General features: G+C 38.4%; 1 protein-coding gene across 5 annotated transcripts in view; it reads left to right on the top strand.

Annotated features, from left to right (window-relative positions):
• kank4 (KN motif and ankyrin repeat domains 4) overlaps positions 1-21,709 on the top strand; it is a 64,404-nt gene that overhangs the window by 18,309 nt on the left and 24,386 nt on the right. For 2 of the 5 annotated variants that reach the window (XR_003296575.1, XM_026323280.1), the window contains exon 1: positions 17,161-18,171. The exons of the other annotated variants lie outside the window; for them this stretch is intronic. The gene's annotated coding sequence lies outside the window, so the exon portion shown is untranslated. Of the gene's footprint in view, positions 1-17,160; positions 18,172-21,709 lie in introns of those variants that run through there. 5 annotated transcript variants of the gene reach the window in all.

The raw sequence follows: 21,709 nt of genomic DNA, 5'->3' as shown, positions 1-21,709 counted from the left end.
TAATGAAGTGGATAGAGAGGATAAGAAAAAACAAAGGCTGGTAGTGCATAATGGTAATTAGAAGCAGAACAGCAAGGCGGAAAAATAATGACAGCTTGCTGGTAGCCATAATATTATACTATTAATTTTAGCTTAAAACAACAATCATACTAACATGCTGAGTGATTATGCAGAGTTAGTTATCATAATATCTCTCTCTGTTTATTTTTATCTCACCTGCACAAGCTGTACATTTGTCTCCCCCTTTTCAGTGTGCTCAAGGGTTGCAGAATATCATAGCAACTGAAGTGAAAGCAGCTATTCCAGCCGATAAAGCAAGGGACAGGAAAGGAAATCAATTGAGAGGCAAGATATGAGATGATGCACATTATTATGTGGTGAGAAGCAACAGATGTTGTTGAGCCCAATTCTGCAGCTTTGCACTGGTCATCAATAAGAAAATACCCTGTCAAGCTATATTTTGGATTAACATAAAGAAGTATGTTATCATATGTACTGGTGACATTGTGTCCCCATATGTTATAATCATGGTGATTACAGGAAAATAAAATAAGCTGGTGATGCTGTAGCTTTCCACTTGCTCTTACTATAAATAGTTTTTTCTGTTATTTGTTGAAATTATCCTTTATCACATTTTTAACACTTCCTACATAATTAGCTTTTTGGTTTTTCTCCCGTCTCTTTCTGTGAATCTGTTGAATCTCCCTTTTTCCCTCTTCCAGACATATTGCCCTCACACATAGCCAGAGTTCATCCCAAGCCATCTGTACTGTAGGTCTCTGGCCATCTGCTCAGTCAACCACTTGACAGAGATCTAAACATCACTCAGTGCTTTAGATGTGGAGGGAGAAAATGAAACTTTTTGACTCGGTGACATTTTTTTTTTTTAATATAACTTAAAATGTGTGATAATAACAAACTAAAGCTACAACTGGTTTTCTCACATCACACAAGTGCTGAAGCCACAGATGCTGTGGGAGTGCTGAAACTGTTGTAACTTTCCCTAAAAACACCATTTGTCCTTCTGTACATTTTTACGCTTCTCTTTAATCTCTTAACCCTTTCATGCATAGTGGTCACTACAGAGGACAGCTATTTGAAAAGCAGTTTTCCTGTATGTGCATAGGTTCAGATTGTGTAGTTGCATATCACCCACTACGGGGGATGCTGATGTGCCATCCAATATTCTGTGACCCACTGGTCACCCATTGTAAGAAAAAGTTGAAACAGAAACCCTCAGTAGCTCAGGAGTAGGAGTGATTTTAGTTTGCACTGAACAGTGTTAGAATTTGTTCAAATATATAAACACATAAGTAACAAAATTTTAAATATTATTTCATAGTTTTCACATATATGTTTTCCTGAAGTTATATATATAGATTTGTGAAGTTGTTTCTTCAGCAGTCCATCTGAACATGTGATGAACTCTGAAAAAGGTGTGTTTAAAAAAAGGGTTTTTTTTGTTTGTTTTTTTCAGAATAATAAAAAGACTGAGGAAAAAGTCTGACTTTAATAACTAATGCATGAAAGAGTTAAACATTTTATGATTTGCCTACTTTAAATATCTATGGGTTTTTTTCATACCTTCATAAAATAATGGGAAGATATTGCTCTGGGTGATGGGGAGCCATTGCCTCTTTTTGGAAAGCAATACAACTTATCACTGTTAGACATTTTGTAAGCTGAATGATTGATCAATTCATTCTATTGATATGATCTCTAAACCCCAAGAGCACCAGTAGAATTCTCCTTTCAAAAAACTGTGTTTGTACTAGGCAGCTCCCAAATGTGTCATGTATGTCTGAAACAGTATAAAATTGTCTACTAGGAAAAAAAACATCTATTTAGTTCCTAAATTTCTTCACATTTGACTTATTTTTTACATTTTTCCTCCATGAAATCCATATGAAATATTACTAGAAAATAAATGTATTTTTGATAAATATTATTATTTTTAACTAAAAAATATTTCAGAGCAAATGTCATCTAAATTTGGAAGCAAATGCATGAGCAAAACGCTCCAAGCAAGCACAGAGGGTTGCCTAAACACAGCCAAGACTGCATAGACCATGGCCTGTTCTTTTCCTATTTCAGTGCCTTCTGCTACTGCTGCTTTTTGGAAAGCAGAACAACTTTAGATTTGTCCTTGACTGTCACGACTCTATAACTGAAATGGTAAAATCATCCTTTCTATGCACATAAGTAAGTTACATCTCATGTTTTTTTGTAGCTTTGGTTCTAACAGCTACACAGCAGTTACACTGGGTACATCCCAATTGCTTTAACTGATCATTCCTCGATTTTCTATCCATGCTTGACCAAAAAAGTCTTTCATAGGCCAATGCAGTCTAATATTAGGAATCAGTTAGTGAATGGACATTTCAGATGTGTCTAAAAGCCTCATGTCTCCCCTCTTGTCTTTGGTGGGATGGACTAAATTGCAAGAAAATATGTCAGTGAGGAAAACGTGGATGCGGTTAAGGGAATGTATATATGCCCAATGTGTCCCTGTCTGCATCCCTCTTTATACTGGTATTGTGTAGTATATTCTAGTTTGTGTACTTTAGTTTGTGTAGCATATTTTATTAGCATTCATTTACGTAAGTGCAAGCATGTTATATTTTGAAGCTCACTGCCCATATTCCATTTCCCTATTCTTTTATATTCATCTTTTATAAACTGCCTCAGAGTGGTGAGTCTGTCCTCTCTGCTGCCTGAACAAAGTCTGTGTTGTTAAATTAGCACCCCCAGGCCAAACCATACTGTGTTCTCTCCATTTGTATTTTCTAGCTGCCATTTGTGTGAATATGCAGTTAAGTAATCCAGTGCCCATATCCTGGACTGACTGTAACTATCCTAATAACGGTCTTACAAAACCTGTTGTAGTTCATCTAATGGCCACTAGATGTTGGCTGCAAAGAATCTCTGTCTGCAGTTGAAGTGAAGGGGACATGTTCATGTTCTCTCCCTAAATGCTAAGTTACTAAAAAATCAACAGAAATCAAACTAATTCTGTTACACTCCTGCCCAAACTAATTTGGCCGTGGGCAAGTGACAAGATGACAGGTGGTGAAAAATCCACCTCCAGGCTTCAAAAACAGCTCTTCAGAAAACATCAAATACATTACCTACAGTCACTTCTTCCGGATGCCCCCTTGAGTTTCCTCAATAAGTATTGCAACTATGTCAAACATGGGTGAATCCTAAGTTGTGTTGAACCATCCCTTTATTGCTTTTTTCATTCTTATTATTTTTAGCTGCAGTTAAATTTCATTTGTCTTTCAAATGGTAGTTCATAATAATCTTATAAAGCACACAAATCCAAATCTTGTTGCCTGGCGGTTTGCGTGTACCTTTGTGTTGCCAAGTAGTGCAGAATGTGTGTAGCAGTGTGGCTGTGTCACTTGAAGTTGTCATTGAATCTTCCCCCTTTGTCCCATAGTGAACCTAAATATACTCATTTCATCTCAACAGAGAGCATTTTAGGCCTATTTTGAGAAGCTGGTAATTTGGGAAGCTTTGGAAACAAAATGATGTGGGAGGAGAAGTATTCTCACTTTCTCTGCATCCTCTCTCTGATTTAGACTGGCTGATATGGATATGTGTGCAGTTGTGGTGTGGGAGGAGGCACAGGGAAATGTAGGCCTTTTCTTCTCACAGAGAAAGAATTAGAGTATGAGGAGAACTGTGAGATTTATAAAACTTTTTAAGATCCATTATAGCTGCATAAGACATGTTCAACATTAGCATGATCAAAAATAAGTATAAATGGCAACTGCAACTTTCGGTTATTTTACTTTGACCTTCAAAATATGTGTGAGTCTGAATTTAGTGTATGTAGTTTTACATTCTGTGTTCATCATCAGAAATCATATATCTTTATAGTATTATATACTATATATTTAATATATTGAGTTAAATATATCTTGATAGCAAAATAACGAGACATCTCACACTTTCCATTTTGACCTTTGTTTCATCTTCGTTTTATCTTTGTGCTCCTTGTCTCCCTTTTCCTTTCCCAATCTTATCTCTGTCACATGGACATGTGTGTTTAATTCCACTACTTCTAGCCAACCATTATTCTTCCCAAAGACAATTTTGGAAAAACGGATGCTTTGATAGCCTATGTGTTGGAGAGTGAATGTTTTAGATTTAAGGGCAATGCTTAAGATTCGGGCTTTAGGGTACAGGTTCTCATTTTAATCTTGAATAGGCCTGTGTGATAATTCAATAAGATTTTTGTGTCATAAAACAAAGTATTAGATAAACTGGTCATCCTTAGGAAATCCATCCAGTAGTTGTCAAGATTGAACTAAAGAACAGAAGTACCTACCTAATCATGATGTTAGAGTTAAAGTCAAGGCATCACCAGTCAGTGGGATTCATACTCAGAGACCACAAATATTATAGTAGATACTGGATACAATGAACAGATTAGCCATCCAGTAGCAGTAGGTCTTTCTGTGTGGGCTTTATGGCTATCTATAGCTGAGATACTGTATTTTATTAAAAACAAACAATGCTATGAATGCCATATTTTCATCATGTTTTTTGAGCTATCATGATATATAGTGATATTGGAAATACAGTTAATAACTGTGGTCCTGATTACAACCAAGTCACTAAGTATAAATCTTTTTTTTAATTATTATTTTTCATATCAGTCTTGATTTGACAAGGACATGGCTGATATAAATATTACATGTTTCTCTGTATTAAGCATCAGTGTATCCTCATGGATATCTATAAACTGCTTCTGTGTGTGTGTGTGTGTGTGTGTCATATGACCGTTTTTGTAAATAATTAAGCAGGACATCAACAGTGGAAATGATGCCTATTGTTCATCCTCTGAGATTATACAATTTGGTGTCTAGTTGATTGTTTGTGTGCTATTGAGAGAAGGAGAACAAAAGTGACCTTGGTAATTCCTTCTTTCCCTCAGTCTCATTTCTCCTAGAAAGAAAGAGTAGGAGGCAGTAAGGAGAGGAGTGGGAGATGGTTTCATTTGATATTTCTCCCCAGCACAGGGAATACTCCCTCCTTCCTCTAAGGCCGGCTATCTGCTGTGTGTCTTTCTCTTTGGTTAACAGCAGAATAAAAGCTGACCTTGGAATTAATGACTTGGATCTTGGTCTCTATTATAACAGAATTCTCACGTGATCTGCTCAGGGATCATGGATGGATGTTATGGGACTAACTGCTGGACTATCTGTGACCTCTATGAAACCTTATGTTAGACTCAAACTGAGATTAGTGCATAGTGCCCCATACATACCATAGTTATGTTTGTCTGAACCTCTAGCAGCTGTCTGATTTACAGGTGTTAATAAAGCAGTGATCAATATTCTCCCTAATCTTCTTGTGGCTGTGACCAGGATATAAATTGGCTCAAAGCTAAACTAGCCTGAACATGATTAAATTGGGCCTTTGTATTGCTCTGTACATCTGTATTATCAAATGAGTTAGAAATACCTAAACAATAATTAAAAAATTAAGTGAGTGCTTGCCTGTGGAAATATAGGAAAGAACAACCTTCTATGCTGGACAGTGAGCTTTATCAGGACAAAAAGAGACGAGGAATCATGATAAAAATAAAATATCAGAGAAGAAAGCAGGAGGCAGAGAAGTAGACAGTCAGAGAGAAAGGAAAAGTATTGGCCTGAGAGTGTAAATGAGTTGACAGTGCCCGTAAGCTGTGGGTCAAAAGAAATGTTTCTTCTCTTGTATTTTGCATCTTTTGACAGAAAGGAAACCAAAGTTTTTTAAAACAGTATTTTGCTGCTTGTCCTATTCTTTACTCACTCAACAAACACCTGTGCCACTAAGTGTGACCCCTTTAAAGGCCCTGCAGACACAGACAGGTGTTTCCATTTATTCTGCCTGATAAGATCTCTGCTCAGATTTAGTGGGAAAAGCAAATGTGTATATGACATCATCAGACACCATTGCTAAACAAAAGGTGGGATTACTAAGAAATAAGTCCTATGTCAGAATAAAGCAGTTTAAAACTGGATGCTTTAATTGGAGAGTTCTCAATCCACCTACAGTATAAACCCAATGCAGATACTGAAGATGAAGAATGAACTTTGCTCTCCATTTATTTCGAATTGCATGCTTGCCATTTGCATCAGAGGTTACTTCACTTCTTGTGTTTTTACTGAACTGAATACAGATGCACTTTTCTGTTAAATATACCTAAAAAACAAGGCATACACACTCAAACACACAAATTTAAGTTGGTATAAACCACATTTTTAAAATTGTTTTTCAGTCTGGAATCTTGCTCCTCTTCTGTAATAAGTACCTTTTTGCATTAGGTATTTAATAGTTGTTTTCACTAACCCCTGCTCCTTCACGCTGGCTTTAACAAGGATATATTGTAGTAGTATATTTATTGTCCATCCATCATCCAGCAATACTGAATAAATGTTTAGTCTGTGTGATACCTCTAAAAATTGCCAACTGAAAATAAATATACCACATCAGAAAATACAAGTGCAGCTACTACCCTCTGACCAGCACTTTCTTCCACCGTTCAGCCTGATGCAAAAGTGATGGATTATGCCATAGTCTCAGCCAAGTGGAAAATCAATTTTCTCCTAAAAAAACATTTCTCTTACATACATTATCATATTTCACGCTACGTGACACAGACTGAAATGTTTTATTTTCAGAATTTCGATTATGCTCACGGCAAAGCATAAATGAGCTGCAGATTAAAAAAGTGGGAGTGGGTTAACGAGGTGAGGAAAAATAGTACTTCCAATCCAGAGCCAGGTTGTACAGAAAGAGCTGGGAAAGAGTTTGTATCCAAACAGCTTTATCTGCTCATTAGAAAAAAAGAGAGAAGTGAAACTTGCTCATGGAAATAACAAAACGGGTGCTAGTCTGAAATCTGTTTTACACATACAAAATCTGTATTCTTACAAATATCTCTGTGGATACAATTTGTTAATTAACTAAATTCCCTTAACCCAGAAGAAATTAAGGACCCATTAGTCAGCAGTGTATGAATATGTTGACATTAAGCATTTAGTAAAACAATCCAGCATTAGATCAGCATCTCTTGTAAACAAAATATCAGGAGTAGATTTAGAATATGACTCACTAACAGACAATGAATTGGCCCAGAATGAGAATACAGAGTGGCTGGTGAGTGGTGAGTGTCTCTGTAGAATTGGTATGAATTCATGCCAAAATCCACAGATAAGCAGCTTTAGAAAAACAAGGTTATCAGATGATAAATAAAGTCCCTATTTTTATCCTTACCTGAGGATAAGAATAATGCATGTCATCATAAAAAATGTTTTATGCAAAGAATATATTTGCAAACCCAAATTAAATATTGCTTTTTAAAATAAGTCTATAAATTCTTCTTAGGTAGGGAAATACCACTGTGTCATATGACAAAGAATTGCTGTTATATTTGCAGTTAAATGACCATGAATTGTTTTTGGACTGTCATGGACACATATGGTAATACTTGTCCATCGAGTCACTGAAACATCACACTACATTATTTATGGGATGGGGACTTCCCTATTAGAAATATATTCAAACAGATACAAATTTATGACATTTCATCAAAACAGATAAACTAATGTAAACACGTAAGAGATGGTATTTGGGTGAAACCCTCAACCTTTTTCCTAACAGGAAATGTCAGCATGTTAAGCATGCTGGCAAAGATAATCTAACATGTTAATGGCCACTGATATGGAAAGCCATTGTCTCAGGTGCTTATCTCTGCTGTAAAATATTTGTTTGGCAGCTGGGAGTGCTGGGAGGTTTCCATATAAAAATGCTGAGGGTTACATCTCAATTCCCTTAATTGCATCCACATTTCCCTTACTTGCATCATTTTCATATATTTTAATCTGTCCCACTGAAGATGCTGGGAGAAATGCAAGGAAAAGACAGCAGTAGAGAGGAAATGAGGAAATATGTTTTGAACTGTCATCTGAATGATAGCGGCTCAGCTGGATCAGTCAGACTTTAGAGGCCTTTTGTTGGTTTGGACTTTGCATTTGCCTGTGTACGAATTCTACAAATACTAATAAGGGCACACTCTTGCCCCAGTTACTTAACCCCTTTTTCCTTTCTTTTTTGTTTGAATATGTTTAACCTGACAAATATCTAAATCGAATTAAAACCTGACTTCTGTATAGAGTCTGTCCTCAGCTCAGTCAAACCACAACAGGTAAATGTTCACTTCTCAGATGTTATTGCTGAAAGAGATCGGACTGTTCTTCTTTCCCTGACTATATTATTCATAGTAAATCTTGAAGAGAAAGCAAACTAATGAGTACATACAGTTCTTCATGGTTGTTTTGTCAATCAGACCTGCAGGTACCATAGATTTCTTACTTTTAATTAAAGCAAAATATAAACTTCTTAACTCAAATAAGAGCTCTGGGACATAGTGCAAGGGAGACTGGAATAACTTTGGGGTCAGGTGAGGATTGTGCAGCGAGGACTGATCAAATGAGGAAGCTGGCGTCTACCTGAGGTCTTTTCTTCAACGTCTTCTCTCCTTTCCTGTTCTCTTTTCTTTTTAAGAAAGCATAAAGCCCTTTGGTCTCTCCTATCCCCAGCCCACACTGGTTACTGCAGCCATAGATGGTGAGAGACAGAATGAGGGGAGTTGAATGGGGGTTTAGCTACACAGAAGCAGGTACATAGGACATGTTGGTTCAGTAGAGCTTGAGTCTGTTAAATTTTGAAATTCAGCTACAGTGAAAAATGGGTATGTTGAAATGTTGTCCCAACTGTTTAACTGAGCATGCCCCAGATCCTTAACATCTGTATGTGTAATTGTGTATATTGTGCTTATTTGTGCACATACTGCAAGCCCTCAAGCTGCTGCTGGACTACATGCACTGTTTGTGTTTGCTTATTTGTGTATGTTGGTGTACTTTTTGAAAAACTGTATCCACCCACTCATACACATACAGCAGTTGACAAACAGATGGATGCTGCAGCAGTTGCAACATCTCCCCAGTATCTCTGGGCCAAGCTGTCAATATGAAAATCAAGTAGCTCCATTTTATAAAAGGGCTGCACAAGGGTTGGTCAGGAGCCACTGAAAATGCTTACAACACAAGCTCAAAAGCACTTAAAAAAACTTTGGTTAATTAAAGCGACTGTGTGGACGTGATCAGAAACTGCAGCGAAGGAGCACTCCACTCACAGAAACAAATGGAAATTGTGTGGAATAAAGCACCCTTGAAATCCTCTGGAGAATAAAAAAATATATACCAATGGTGACACCCTAGCTATTGATTTATCTGGGCTGGCAACAAGAGGGAAGGAGAGTTAAAAGCCCTGTTGTCAAAATGAGTCCAATCTGTGCAGTACAGGCATGTCCAATAATCAACATCCTCTCATCTCCATCTGGCTGTCATTTCTCCTTCCTGTTCCTCTCATGCGTGGAGTATCTTTTCTGTACACTTGGATTCATTTCACTTCTCTGCAAGCTCTTTCTTTCTCAGTTTGATAGTCCTTGATTCTCCTTTTCTCTCTTCTCAATCTCCCCTAATTGCTTATTTTCCATCATCACCACTGATTGAAAAAGGCCTGGTCACAATATGATGGAGGCATACATATTTGTGAAACAGATGGTCTGAAAAGCTTTATGACATAGGGACTACACGCAGGAGTAGTTGTGGATCTACTGAAGCTAGAGAGATAAAAATATACTGTTTTCTCTGTATTTTTTATGTCTTCTATGTCCCCTGTGGTATACAAAGCCACAGTGTACTCCCTCCATCATTCTGTATCATGTTGAATCTCACTAGTTTGTTTTTTGCAGTTGTGTACCCGAACTGTACATCGTCTCATTCAGTAATGACCTATTGTAAAGGGAAAACAGCTCTCTGAGCAGGCAAGCATTTTAGTGCACTTGCAAATATGTTCACACATTTTATTCAAAAGACATAGTTATAAAGTGTAACTGGCTTATATTTGCAACCAAGCTTTTGTGGAGTAGTTAAGCGCACTCATGCATATTTGCAGTGTACATTATTATTTATAGCTGAGGGTGTGATTTCCATCACTGATAGCATCCCTGCAACATTAGATAGATGTACTGTACACAATCAGGTGGTGTTCTGTTGTAATTGTAGTAATTCTTTATTATAATATAGAGTAGAAAGTACTGACCTTTGCCAAATCTGTACAGTAGTTACATTTTTGAGTAGAGATATTAATCACGCTTTCTACTCCGACAGAGAAATGTTGATTCCTCATTTTCCCTTATCCTAGCCTTTCATAATTGCTCTTATTTCCCATCATCATTCTGTGGCTGTCTATCTTTCTTCCTTGAGATGGTCATTTGTACTCCACCATTTGCATTGGACTGCCCCAAAACATAAAGAATGGCCAATGTCTCTATCACTTCCTCTATCGCAGTGAAGCCAGTGGGGCTCGTCCCTCGTGTCTGTCCAGAACCCAGCTGCTGCTCTTTGTGCAGTCCTGCTGGCAGCTCTTTGCTCTGTTTAGTGTGGTAAGACAATAATGGAAGAATTGTAGAAACGCATAGAAATACAGGTGGAGAGAGTCAGGGGTTGAAGAAATGAAAGAGTCTTCTCTTTTATAGCCTGAGGCAGTTGTTGCTCTACAATGCCAAAAAACAAACCTCTCCCTTTTGGTTGCACTTCATCTTCCAGATAAGTTTGACACTCTGGCTTTTTAAGATAGGGAACGATGGAGAGTGTCAGGATAGATAAGAGAGCGGGTGTGACATGCAAAAAGGGCTATGAGCCAAACTTGAACCCTTGATTACACAAATACATGGTGGGAAGCCCAGCCGGCTGAGTTACCACTGCTGCCTCCTGTCACATACACATCTTCTTCTGTCCAGTTTTTCCTTTTTGAAAATTCCCCCAAATGATTGAAATCACTGAGTAGGAGTTCACATTGATTTTATTTGTATGTTGCTGGAACCAAACCAAGAACAAATTCCCACAAAAGAGTTTATTTACCCAAAGAAATAATTTCCTTTGTTATCAGCAATTATTCAAATCCCTAAAGTCATTCCCAACATGTGGTCCCAGTTTTTTTTTAAAAAGCATTTTGTTTAAATTATAAAGATTTATGAACATGCTATCATGTGGCTTTCCCTTTTTAACTCAAAGCAAAACATTATACTCACACAAAGGACTCCCTTAGGGCAGATAAACATGGTTCTGCTTTGTGTGAGCAACACTCTGTGGTCTACAGTAGGAGTGTTGCAGCCTAAGCATATGTGGTATAAAATTATGTTTATGATTTTTAACCCTTTTAAAGACACATCTGATGTCTGTGAGATTGTGTGAATTAGTGATTAGATGAATATATTTAACATCTTTAGCATCAACACACCTCAGACCCAAAACATGTCACTCCTCTCTCCCATTTTCACGTATGTAAGGAGAGAGTCCTGGGAATTGTTTGGCTGGTTGTGACCCCATGTAGCTTCCTTTCAGATGCAACAAACTGCCTTTACTAAAGAGTTGAGGCAGCCTCCTAACTAACTGCTGTTTTCCACTTTGGCATTGTGGCACATAGTAACCTCAAATGTGCCTGGAGAGAGTTGGTCAAAGGGAAATCTGCAGCAAACTGCAGTAGTACTGAGGCTAAATTCAGCAGCCTTGTGTTTGTTACCTGTAGTATTACTATTGGTCATTATAACAAATGAAAGCAAATTAAATTGACTGTCAAAAACAACAATAAAATCTACTGTCATAAATTGGCTGTGCTCGTTCTCAGAAGCTCTGCTGGAAAGAATTAATACACTCAGAGATTTTATTGGGATAAGATGTAATATATACAGCTAACATGTTCCAGTTGTGCTACAATGGGAGATGCTTATGATTAGTGCAAAGGATCAGGGCAAGTGTGTATCGTCTTGCTACAAAATGCATATCCATTGCACGTGAAAGTGTACATTTTCAGGGGACTGCATGCCAGCATTGTGGCAGTTTAGTCTCCACACAGGGACTGTTTTGATCCCGACTAGATGGTCAGGGCTTCCCATTGTTGTCTTTATATCATCCCATTTGTTTACATGCATATAGGTTACAACTCTCCTCTTATTGACTGTAGGGCAATATACACTGCCTGCATGTCCTGGTCATTGTTTAGGTTCCAGTGACCTAAAGGCTGATTCACATTCAAGAGTAAACACAGCAAAGTATGCCAGCAACAACAGCAATACAAGCTGTAGCATGCTTGTAAAGAGATGGTAAAACAGAAATAAAATAAGAAGCCATAAATATTTTCTGCTTTGTTCCATATCCCCTTTCTGCTTTTGAGTTGTGTTTTTTTTGGCTGTAGTGATTATTAGTGACAGTAGAGGCCAGCCTGTATTCTGTGTAGTCTCTCGCCCCCACAGGTCAGCAGAGTTCAGCCCTACAGGCGGAGACTGCCTGTGGGAGAGAGCAGACCAAAGCCACAATCAGATTATTGCTTAGCCAGGCTTCACCCACACTTAATGATAAAACTGTTTCTTTCCTCTGTCTCTTCAATTCTATAATTTGTCTCTGCTCTTCCAAACCAGTTTACAACCTTAGAAAGACACAGGAACAGTAAGAATACGTGACACAGGGTCATAAAAACAGATCTTTGGAATTGGGGACAGACAATGAAAGACATCCTGTCCTGCCATCAGTCACCAAAGAGTGCTTCTCCTAAGATCAATGAAAGTTGATCATATTGTGCTTGAGCTGTGGATGCATTGTGTCACACCTGATGGAAGCATACCAACTCAAAATTACCTCCATCTAGTGCACTGAACCAAGAAGGAATATAATTGATTTTGTTGTTTTATGGTTTATTGACCTGAATAAAAAGTCATAAATTGAATGGAAATCCACATAACCTATGATTCTCTGTTAAAAGACAAGACTCCAGTTCGTCACAAACATCATCCAAAAAGCAAATTATTTCATGTCCTTGGCTCTAGTTTGATTCTGTGTGGCATTTTTTTTTACCAAAGCTGAAGTTGCACATTATTGACTGTGGCACAGACACTTCCTCTCGCCACTTTTCTTTCATAACAACACTCTCTGTGGCAGCTAGAATGACACGTTGTTCTGTTTAGTAGAATTTGTGGGTTATAGTGACTCTTCTGTAGTTTGTGATGAGAGTCTGAAATGACAGGAGAAACGAGGGAAGTGTGCTTCTATGAAATACAGAGGAAGGCATCAGGGCATGCCAGAATACATAAGAAGCAAGAGGCATTACAGAGGAGCAATGTGGAAATTAGAATTATGTCTTTGTGTCTGCTGTGTCCACTCATTGTGTTTCCTTGCTGTCTGTCCAAGCTCCTTCTCTTGCATGCAGACAAGGAGGCCTTTGCTTTCTGCATTCCTTTCGCCTCTCTGTCAGCCTGCACATTTACATAGTGATCACACCTACGTGTAGAGGAAGAGATGGAGAATGAGAAATTACTGAGGAGAGGTGTGTTGTGCACCCATCATTTTAGAAGGAAAGTAGATGGCTGCACATATTAGTTTTGTATATTCTTAAAGTTGCTTTTTTTTATATTCGGACAGGGAATCATTTTTCTTGTATACTTATGGATTGATATCAGCAGACTTTTAGCTTTAAGACCATTTTTTAAAATAGTTTTTCTATCTTGTTTCTCGCTCTCCTGCTTCCTCCCTCACATGCATGCACACAGCGCTCACCCCAGTTCAGGTCATTTCGACTTGAGCAGTGAGGTGTGTACTGTGGTCAGTTCAGTAAGCGTCTGTTTCAGCATACAAACAGTCTCTTCCCTGCCTGAAGGCCTTATCAACAACTGGCCTTCCTCAGGATGTCTCACAGCCCTGGCTGAACTACACACACACACACACACACACACACGTCCACAGTGGAAAATCCTGCTCATTGCTTGATTCACTGTTCTTTCCATCTTAAACCCTTCTTCATAATGAATACCTGTTACACTTGAACCTCCAGAATTTGCTCAGGCAAAGTTTCAAGTACTTAATAGTCAAAGTACAACCTGGATTTCTGTAAGCACAGACTAAAAATTCACCACTATCTGCTGGCAACACTTGCTTAAAGCGTATTTCTTGAGTGTTATTCTTGTCTATATGTCTATATATGTGATTTGTGAAGGAATGAGAATAAAGAATAACGAATAAAACATTCAGGGCTGGTAGCCAGTGATATCATCAGTTTATGGTGCAAAGATAGTTTAGACTATATATGGTCTGGAGCTGGAATTGTAATATAATACAATATACAATATAAAGTCAGGTTGAAATATTTTAAACTATTTACCGAATTTTGAAAATTATCTCACTTTCTCTCTGTCAGTAAAGCATATGCTTCATACAAATATTAAATATCTGTTTTAACCCTATGGATGGTACAGAGTGTGTCTTCCGGGTCCTCTACAAGAGCTAGTCTTAGCGTTGCACTATTATGGAAACTTTAAACTGTCTTGCATTTCAAAACACATTTTGGCAATGGGACCTTACTTTAAAAATGGAAGTAAATTTCCAGGCCATAATAAAGGCTACACATCCACATCTACCATTTTTGTGTTTATGTATTTGGTTTATTTAGAGAAAAACACTTTTACAGAAGGATCCAAGTTACGAGAGGTCATATTGTTTCAGGACTGTAAGCTTTGCCAGTAAAAGCAGTTATGGGTTTTTTGCACTTGCACCCACTCAGACACATGCACACACATACTGTAGAGTGCACTCTCACAGATAATTGTGTGTTTGTCTAATGATGCCTGTGTTCTAAAACTGTAACAACAAACCCACAACATTATGTTGCAAGACATAGCAGGCATTTAAAATAATTAGTAGTACATTCCTTACAGTGCAATGAAAAATGAGATTAACTGCTATTTCCAGAACTGAGATAATTTAAAAGACATGCAAAGTCAAAATATTTCACAATGTAACTTGATTTGAGATGAGATGAAGAATTAGTAGGAAGAAAACTTACTTAAGTAAGGCTGATTGTTAGTGATGACTGCAGCACCTGGAGTGGCCAGTTATCATTAGTTATAAATAGTGGATATTGCAAATACTTTATTGCTGTGGACTGTTTTTAACTCCCACAGTTGCGAAAACATTCTACATATAACTCCAAGCTGTTTTGCTGGATTGTATACATATGAGCTATAGAGCGCAGCAGTTAAAAGATTTTTAAGCTGATTTTTTCGCACTTACCCACAGCCAGACACATTCAAACACATACATTTACAGAATCCTGGGGTGCCAGACTTTGCATAATGCATCATGTTGTTATTTTAACATTTTAACTGCGTGTTTTTGCCCACGCTTGAGCAGGGAGACTGCTGATACACAATAAGTTAAGTTAAGTTAAGTTACCCTTATAAGTTCCACAATGGGGAAATTCCATTACCACCTAAAGTGCACACACACAGCAGTGAACACACACACCACCTGCAATTTTCAGGTTACAATACACCTTGTGATACACCTTATGTCCCAGGCAGGAATGTCGGCTTAAATAAAAGTTCTCTTTCAAAGTAAAAGTTTCTGAAAGTAGGAGTTGGCTTGCCAAGGCCCCCTGCTCCACCACTGCACATAGACCTTCATATTGCAAGTTCACAACATGATAGTATGGTTTCTTTGGGCTCAGCTGAGTCCAGTAATTTCAGTCTGAAGCTGATTCATGGGGAACTTTGGTGCTGGATGGTAAAAGAGGGTCTGAAACCTCACCCACACCTTTCTGATTTAAAATTTAGGCAGCTGCGTCTAGCTGGTTATGTGATCGCAGCAGTGATTGGCCAGGAACCTGGCTCTGTTCTTTATTTGTGTGTACAAACAAGCACAACATTATGAATTCTTCTGAGTATTTTCTGAAAATCTATTCTATTATTGCCATATTTGAGCGATTATTGCATCGCATCTCTGTCTGTTACAGCATTTCACATAGAATTTCATCCTTCATTTGAGTATGGCTGTTTAGAGCAGCTGTAAACATTTTTTCTACGGGAATTGTCAGGAGACACAACATAACGTTGTTTTGAACGTCCCTTGCCTTGCCTTAAACAACACTTCCAGGCCCTATTTCCCCACAGATCTCAAAATCATGAGGCTGGGCAATTATTATAATATTATACTGATCCTCTGCATCCTAGGGAATACATCTAATGTATGTGACTATATAACTGTATAACTGAGCACAGCACCAATCCACCTGTCGATTTCATACTCCATCATACCATCACTCAGGGGCAAGACAAGGTAGTTGAACTCCTTCACTTGAGGCAGCAACACAATCACACCATTCTGACATTGCATTTTCAATTTTTGTTAGCAGAAAAAATCACGATTGGCTGACAATGTCTAACTTCAACTTGCAAAGAAAAGACATGAAAGGAGTGAGACTCTAGAAGTCCTAGGGGTCTGAGGTGGGATCTGATTCCTCCTGACAGGAGACGTTCATGTGATCAGCAAGAGGGAAGCTTAACCCTCTGGGCTGCATCACACCCTCTTTCAGTCCATTGCTTCAGATGAAAGGATGTGAGCTGATTTTATGCAGTGTGCTGGACATATCGGGAGAGTGGAGGATTTAGCTACAGCAGCTGTGAACATTGTCTGAGAATGGTTCCCTGTGTTTTCTTTTATCACTTCTGTGATACAAAGTACACATCATACAAAATGTAAATCTGGTGCTGGGCAAAGCCATGGTTTCTTTGTCGACTGCTTTCTTTGTTTACTCCACATTATACTATATATACATACATATACTATACGGGTATATGAACTATACTATACTGTACTATACTATATTATACTATACTATACTATACACAGATGCGTAAGTGCTGTATTCTATGGCTTGTGGTCATCTTTCCCTGCTTTCTTATTTCTTGTCATGTTGTTATTTTATGCTTCCCTGACATTTATGTAGTCATTACAAAAAATATCTTCAAAGCAAACAGTGATTTATGACACAATCAAAGAGCAGGCAGTTGAGCTATTAGCAGTGTTAGTGTCAACTCACTTTTCTTGCTAAACTGCTGATAATCTCCAGTTGTTGACATTTTGCACTTTGCAAAACTTTTCTCGCTCCTAATTAAAATGACTCCTTTGGCTTCACAGAACATCCACTCAGGCTGGTTTGATTTAGAGGCCTGGCATTGCTGCAGCTATGCCATATATCCATGTGAATATTTCATGTACTCTCTATATATCTTTGCAGTCACATAGCATGTGAAGCCAAAGCGTTGTGGCTCTAGTTTACAGTTGCTGTGCGTTTGCAGCTGAGCTGTTTTAGGGTCGATGTTTGCTTTTAAAATGTGCTCCACACACTCACCAGTGAAGGGAATTAACACTGGTGGTCTGAGAGATTGGTGCAGCAGTGAGATAAGAGGTATATCCCATTAGCCTGGGCAGTTAGCCTATTTAAACGCAGTTAATTATTTACATCATTTACACTACAGAGCCAACTGGGCTAGCCAGGGTTTACTCATTTGACTGCTTTCTATTATTGAGGCAGACAGAGCTAACTAGTGGGTTTGTTGCATTTCACAGAAAAGATGCTCTATTCAGCGTGGAGTCTAACCTGGTCAAAGAGGCTTCATTTGACAGCACAGTAGGGGTTGACTTAATGCGCCCCAGTAATTATGAGAGTGTTGCATGGCAGGAGTTCACTGTAGTGCAGGCCCCGTGCCCACTGGCTAAACACACAGATATGACCACACACACATGTCCAGAACACGCATGCATGCACACACCAGTAGATGCCTGCATGCACACTGACCCATACATAAAATTGTATCATATACACATATATCAGGACTTTATGTCTTTTGTGGTCATTTGAGCTTTACACACATTGAGGGTTGCTGTACTATCAACATATACAGAGAGCCAGTGGTGGTTGATTACCGTTTGTGTGTGTCTGTGTTCTCTATTGAGCCCACTTATCTTATGGGGTGTTATTTTTTTCTGCAATGGGCAGGGTGGTGAATCTACTAAAAAATCCAATAGTTGCACCAGCAAGACAGCCTCTTCACTTCTCCCTCCACCCCTCTGCTAACACCTCCACCCCTTTCCCACCCTTTCTGCGTCCTTCTGTGTTTTTTCTTTCATTTTTTTGGTGAGGTTAAGGGAGAGACAGGATCAGCAGCACTCTCAGTAACAGAAACAGGAAGGACAGGAAGTGAGAGGAGCTGCATGGCAGGTGAGAGGCAAACTGATTTACCCCTTTTTTCTTATCCTCACATTTTTGTGTTGCTTGGTCATGCCTTTCCATTTTTTCTTAAACCATTTTCCTCTCATGAACAATTTGCAGTCTGTGTTTCATCTGCCATAATTTTATTTTGTTTACCCACGACTTATCTTCCCTCCTTTGATCTGCTACACATCACCTCTCTCTGTTCCAGTCTATTTTTGCAGGGTACAGCATGCCACATGTGTTTGCTTGGAACGTATGAGAACGAGTGTGAGGAGGGACCGTGTATGTGTTTGTGTGCATGTGCATGTGTGTGATGGTAGGAAAATGGTGTTTTTCTATTTGCGGAATGTTAGTGCTCCTCACACAGCTTTGGTAGTTGACACAATATTAGAGGAATAAGTGGGCAGGTCAGCAGTCAGGCAACACATACATGAGTTTTCAGTGAAATGAGCACTGAGGAAGTATGGCATTCAGCCAACTTTTATTTTCCTAGGTGGTATGTAAACGTGCGTGTCACATGTCCAATTTGTGTTGTCCTACACGCATGTGTGTTTTTCTGTGTGTACAAGCGGAAGCTTCGCTAGAAGGCTGTCATCACACTAAGCTCCATGGAGTGTGAATTTATTAGTGTTGATTTCTTTGTAGAGTGTTCCTGCCTATTCTGCCTGCCTAGCTTCTCACTGGTGTCGGGCAGGCTCTTTATCACCAGGAGCTGTGTGACTGTGTGGGACTAGAAATTGTGTGTTTTTGTGTTTGCATGTGTGTGCTTGCATGCACAAATATTTTATTTCATGTTCGCCAGACTGTGATTGCATGTACATATTTATGCGAGTGTCCTCTGCTTTTGGTTGTGTAAGTAGAAAGTGGTAATTAATCCTGAAGAAGGCCCAGATTTATTTATAACTCATGTTTCTGTGAGATGGTGCTAATGCACCAGCTCAGACTTGCTAACATATTGTACATGTACATGTTGTGTGTGTGTGTCATGTTGTGTGTCAGTTGTCTCTACTGTACCTGAAGTGGATGTTATGTGATATTATTATTATGTATATTTTATATTGTATTTTGTATATAATTTATATATTTCTCTATCTTTTTAAATAATTTCTCATATTGTTTTCTTTTTCTTGTGAGATTTGTGTTTGTCGAGTGCCTGTAAATTGCTGCTGCAACAGTGGAATTTCCCATTTTGAGATGAATAAAGTATTTCTATCTATCTATCTATCTATCTATCTATCTATCTATCTATCTATCTATCTATCTATCTATCTATCTATCTATCTATCTATCTATCTATCTATCTATCTACAGTGTATGGCACCGCTTTAAGTACTATAAATCACATTTCTCCTGTTTTTACCTTTATACCTTCCTTACTCTTTACTTATTTCTCACATTATCCCTTGTTACTCTCATTTTCTCTAGCCTGCTTTTCAGCGCCCTTTAACATCTGTGTCTGTTGACATGAGGATACTCAGATATTCAGTGTGCTAATTAGGGGTAGCAGTTACTTCACTACCCTAATTTACTTGCATGCACAGCCATAATGCTAAAGTAGCTGCAGCTAGAAGCATCAATGAATAATAGATGTTGTGTCATTTCCTTTATTGCTAATGAAAGCAGGCAGCTGTTCAACGTGCTGGAATACTACTATAGCACATCATGAGAGCAGCTTTTATTTTCTGTATGGGGGATAAAAAGATTCCTTATTCATCTATCGCACAGAGAGTTGCAGGGAGGGCATTGGGGTGTTATCAGTCCTTTAACAGACAATGCCAAATCAGGATAGGGGTAGTAACGCTGAGGTGAAGTCCACACTAATACACATAAAGTTGAAATACCATGATTTTTCCCTTTAATTTTTTGGACCATCATCCACACTCTTTGCCGTCACTCTTTCAAATGAACAAATTTGTACAAAGTTTCACGATGAATAAATGTAGAGAGAGAAACATTTCTAGGAAAACACTGTTTGGTGTGGTAAAGGATTGACAGTGTAATTGTCAGAGTCAAGTCCTTCTACACTGTAGTGATGTTCAGAAACTTCTATTCCACCTTACATAGCACAGGTGTCCTATATGACTGAGTTTAAAATAGTGATTTGATTGAGGGTCTTAATGCAGCATTCCAAGGATTTCCATCATGGATGGCAAGTACCAGACAACATACATAGACATGGACTCAATAGCACAACTCCAGGAACACCAGGTAAAAGTTCAGGCAGTGTTCCTTCATTCAGAGTTTGGTAAACAGAGTATGCCGAAAGACAAGCAGTGGTCGGCAGCAGGTAACCTGATTGAAAACAGACAGGCATACAGTGGGTACGGAAAGTATTCAGACCCCTTTAAATTTTTCACTCTTTGTGTCATTGCAGCCATTTGCCAAAATCCAAAAAGTTCATTTTATTTCTCATTAATGTACACTCAGCACCCCATCTTGACAGAAAAAAACAGACATGTAGAAATTTTTGCAAATTAATTAAAAAAGAAAAACTGAAATATCACATGGTCATAAGTATTCAGACCCTTTGCAGTGACACTCATATTTAACTCATATGCTGTCCATTTCTTCTGATCCTCCTTGAGATGGTTCTGCTCCAAGGCACACATCTGTCTATATAAGACCTTACAGCTCACAGTGCATGTCAGAGCAAATGAGAATATACTTTGTACAGAGAAATAAAATGAACTTTTTTGATTTTTGCAAATGGCTGCAATGACACAAAGAGTGAAAAATTTAAAGGGGTCTGAATACTTTCAGTACCCACTGTAAAACAGGTGAATAGGGCTGAAACACTATAACTGCTAAGGCCCAGTAGATAATCTGGCAGGGAGCAAACAGAAATGGACTGGTATATATTCTAGAGAACTGATTACTGAATGAGAGAGATGTGAGCAGAGGGATGGGGGTGCACCAGGTGACTGGAGTGGTGGGAAAGCTACCATAGGTCACTTGGGTGTGGTGGAGTCTAAAATGATAGGAGAGCTAGTACACAGATCTCTGAATTAATTCTGACAGTTTTATATTCCTGCAGTTGCCTGACAAAAGAAGAATACTGTGTTAGTGGGAACACCTGCAGCAATTTATCGAAATACAGAACAAATCACTGAAAGTACCTGTCTAGTTACTTTATGCCAACCCATTTGTTTAACCAAAAAGGAAACACCATGTTTAAGCTACTACAAATGAAACATATCCCAAACTTTATACTGTTGCAACTTCAGCAGAGCCGTGGTGCAATGGCACATTATTATTTGAGAGGAGCATTAGCAGATCTTTCCAAGTTTGGATAGAAAGATCCGTTTGAGGTCACCCTCCACATGCATCCTGAATGTTCTCCGTCATCTTTCTGATTGTAAGTAGAATCCTTGGGCTCTGTAGTGTTTGATGTTTTTACAGTTAATTTCCTTATGTGGAGGCAGAGGAAACTTACAAAAGAACAATAGAAAGATGGACGTACGGTAAAAGCCATCTCTGTGTGCCTTTTGTTCTCTGCTTTTTTTTTTGAGTTTCTGTTGTTTTCCCTGATCTCAGAAAGCAATAC

This window comes from Mastacembelus armatus, chromosome 4, assembly GCF_900324485.2.
Source record: "Mastacembelus armatus chromosome 4, fMasArm1.2, whole genome shotgun sequence".
Lineage (NCBI taxonomy): Eukaryota > Metazoa > Chordata > Actinopteri > Synbranchiformes > Mastacembelidae > Mastacembelus > Mastacembelus armatus.
Note: the sequence above shows the minus strand (reverse complement) of the source record. Positions and strands in the feature narration are given on the sequence as shown.